Raw genomic sequence first — 4,261 nt, forward strand, 5'->3', positions numbered from 1 at the left:
TTCCTTTCTTTCTGTCTGTCTTTTTCCAGAGAACTGAGTAGATGAATGAACCTTAAAGTTTTTATTTTCTAGGTAATTAGAAGATATTAATTAGAAGGTAATTAGAAGTAGATTATATAAGGTGGAAAGGAAAGTTAGTAAACTCTGTGGTCCTGGATAGGTCATGCTAATGGTCAGGTTGTCACTGTGAGGACAGGAAATCCTTATATTAGAAGCATCATTTTAGTCTCTAATTTAATCCATAAACCAGAATCAAAAGTACCTTTGATTCATACACCTATAAGAATATTGCAGTGGGGCTGTGAACTCCATAAAAGACTCAAGCATGCTGACAAGAGGCTTGTTTGTCTTAGTGCCTTTTCTTGCCACCTTCAAAATAATCTGTGGTATTTTTGGAGGTTGAGAAGATAAGGCTTCAAAACCTGTGAATTGGACAGAATGCTGTCTTTAGTAAACAGAGACAAGTGAACTCCAAATTGAACTTAATAGGGTAAATTATCACCTGCTTTGGATGAGAGGAAGTCCAAAACCCAACACATTGGGCTTGAGGCTGAGTTTAAATCAACGGCAGATCTGATCCACACATTTGTCCTTCTTCAGGCTGGAGAAAAACCATATTGAATTAGAAGGTGCACACCCTCCTCCCTTGGTGGCCACCACTATGTAGCTAAATATTTGCTTTTTAAATTCAGGGAGGAGAAACAAGCTAATCTCATAAAGGTTCACCCCACCCTCTGCTTGGCGTCTCTTCCTTGGCAAGCCTTCCCAGCAGCAGCTGGCTGACTGTTTTTTTTCTGCAATTGTGTTCATGACATTTCCTGCAGCTAGGTTTTCCTGAAGGTTTCCAGCAGTCCTTCCAGTCCCCTACCCGCCTTTTTTGGCCTCTTCACCCACTAACCATGGCCTTGTCCCTACTTCCCAGCAGTGTAAGTACCATATCTGCCATCACACATCCATGCATATCCTCTGTATGGGCTCAACACATATGGTGAGTTTCTGTGGTTTGCTTGTAAATCTGAGTCAGTGGTTAGTGTAAGGGGTGCTGAAGATCCATGATGTAAACAGAGACAGTCTTTCCTCAAGATAACCTCCTCCACCAGACAGACATAAAGTTTGCACAGTTTCTCAGTGACAAAAGGTTGCTTTCCCCTTTTAATGTAATTATTTTTTAAAGAAGCTGCACATACCCGTCTCCATGCAGAAGGACTGATATAAAGAACCTAGATTAGGGAGAACTGATGCACAGATCCTGGATTACTTAAGCATGCTGGTACTTCCCCTCTCCATGCTACTGAAAGCTGCATAAACTGTTCTTTCACAGGCTTTTCTAAACACTCAAGTGACTTAGTAAAAGCCTACTCGTATATTAAGCTTTCTGTTATCAATGTCATTAAATCAATATCCTCAGTGCTACAGGATCCAAGTCATGTATAAGCTGTCACACACAGTTTAACTTAAGAAATGCATTCTTGAGGTACAATCAGTTCATTTTTCATAGATTAGAGAGTACTTTGAAGTAGAGCTGTTGAAGATCAGAGAGGGTTTATTCCTCATTGTAACCAGTTTCAGATATGTTGGGGGGCTTTCTATTCTAATGATGGTTTTATTGCAGAAATTCAATGAAGTCTGAGAAGATGAGTGTTTTATGCAGTTATCGTAAGTGGCACTTTTCAGTGCCTTCTGAGACGTATATTGTGTGTGTTAAGACATGGGACATATTGTTTAAGAGAAGTAAATAGGCGAATTGGTATGGACCCTTCTTGTATATTCATTATTTATCTATTCTTTTTCTGTGTGGGTATGCATACAATTCTGGACAGCCCAGAGACTGTATAGCCTCCTGTGGTATAGTTCTTTGTCTAGTGAGTGACATCTGTGTTTAGAGTTAAGATGGAGAAAACCAGTTATTTGCCTCTTGCCAGAGATACTTAACTAAGGGTAAAACATACATCTGGGATTTATTGTGTAAAAACATACACAACTGAAATACTATGTCATCTTCCAACCTGAGCCTGCGGTGCCTTTTCATTTAGTGTATTAAGAATCAAGATTTATCTAGAAATATCTTACAATTCAGAAATGACAGTTATTGTATGATCTTAGCTGGTTTTACACCAGATCTTTTTCCCTCTGTCTTTTTTTTCTTTTTTTTTTAGCCACTGTTTGTCTGTCATACAAGTCAAGTAATTTGTAACATAAACCGACTATGGATTCTTCCATTTGCATACTTCAGGAAAGCTATAGACATGATGGATGTAACATTATACAGCGTAATGGGCAAACATTATGCTACATGTCCTTGCTCCTGGTAAAACAGAATGAACTGCCAACAAAACTTTAAATTAACTTTTTGTTGCAGAAGTTGCAGAAGGCAGTTTTCCAGACGTGGGTTATGGATCATTAGTCTTCTGCAGTTTCTGAACTGCTGCTCTTCAAGAATACTCTGAGCAGCAAGGGATGGGATTAAGGGAAGGAAGCGATTTCGGAAAGACACTCCATATTTCATAGGTAGTTTGTGATTTGGAAGGTGTGCACGACCATTGTTAAATGTGAGGCTTGTGTTGGAGCACTTTCTGAAAAGAACGAGAAGTTCAGAATCGATGGACCTAGCAAGGAACATACCAGTTTGATCCTGAAGCCTTGCAAAAGGCAGTCAGTAATGGGCAAGGTCCTTCAGAAATGAGGAAGGACTGCTCTCACCACACCTTGGAAAGCAAATGGCATGAGCAGATTAGAGGTTATATCAGCGAGATATTTCCTGGTGATGGAGGACATGAATCTTGTCCCATTATCACTTCCCAGTGTGACACACTTGTGAGAGTGTGAGGTTTTACCATTTGCTTTGCTCCCCTCACGGAAAAGGGCTACAAGGGTGTCATCGGAGTCAAAGGGGAAAATAAAGACCCTTGGCAGATAAGTGGCAGTCTTTCCTCTTCACAAAGCTGTGCTTCTGTGAGTACCTGACCTGCAATCTCAGCTGTTCCTATGATGAAGGCTTAGGGAAAACAGGGTGAGTCGAGGAACTAGACATTTTGTCCAGGGATGTTGCTTAAGCAGATAACATAAATGGAATTTTCTTATCAGAGATGTGAGTTAAGAAGTAGTAAATGGTTTTATCTACAGCATAGCTACTTGAAGTGTGTGGATACCCAGTATGAATGTGTGAATGTCCTGGGTTAGGTAGAAATGCTTTATTATCGCTAGTAAGGAGGGAACCGTGCTACCTTGTGCTTGACACTCATTGTTGGACTTGTGGGAGAGGAGATGGAAAATTGCATCAGGGACTTCTTGTACTTGGTTGAGTTTCAGCATGATGAGTAGTGGGGTTTTTTTTTTTTCCTTCTTTCTCTAAAACAAGGAAAGCAATACTTCGTTATCTTTTGGCTTGACAGCAGAATTGTGTTGCAATAATCCCATAATTCACCAGTCATCTGTTTATGTTGAAGATTCTTGTAATCAAAAAAGTGCCTTAAGGTAGTGTCTGACACAATGTGGACTTTGGGGATTTATGTATTAGAAAGGGTTGAACAGATCCTGGAAATCCTCTAGTTTGCATATTTTGTCTATAACAAGCTATTACTTCAGTCCAATATAATTTGAATTATTTTGTCATGAAACTGGTGTAACGGAGGGGAGAATGGGCTCTCAAAGCTTCCTGAATGGAGACTGAGTTACTGGCTAAATCTGTTTATGGAAAATAGAAATTATGTCATCATAATGCTAAGGTGTGTTAAAATAAAATCTTGAATTATGGCATTGCTCTTTCAGTTTGATTTTATGTTTTAAAATAATCACTATTGTGAAAAGAAAACTTCTGTGAGTTGGTTATTGTAATGCACATGTTTCAGTGCTATTAATCCTAAAATGTGAGATTCTTATTACCCAGTGAGAAGAAAACCCAATGCAGTCAATACATGCTGAAGAATAATGGACCAAATCTGCAAAAATTAACACATATATTTGTGCTTATATACAATAAATAATCCTGGTTTGCCATTTACTTAAATGGGGCACAGATTTCTCACTCAAAGTGTCACGAGTTTAATCTCAGTGTGTAAAATTAAGACTGAATACCAGCCTTTGCATGTTTGGAGTTTGTGTTAAAGCCATGAAGACTGACAAAATTTGCTTTCATTTATGGTGTGTTAATCTAGAGTAAGTCTATAAAAGTTGTTATACCAATGAGAATTTAAAGTAGTTGAATACTAGAATTTAGTCTTTTTTAAACATTCCTTCGGGGTTTATATTTTCTTTCTTGCAG

The sequence above is a fragment of the Phaethon lepturus genome, unplaced genomic scaffold, assembly GCF_000687285.1.
Source record: "Phaethon lepturus isolate BGI_N335 unplaced genomic scaffold, ASM68728v1 scaffold17319, whole genome shotgun sequence".
Taxonomy (NCBI): Eukaryota; Metazoa; Chordata; class Aves; order Phaethontiformes; family Phaethontidae; genus Phaethon; species Phaethon lepturus.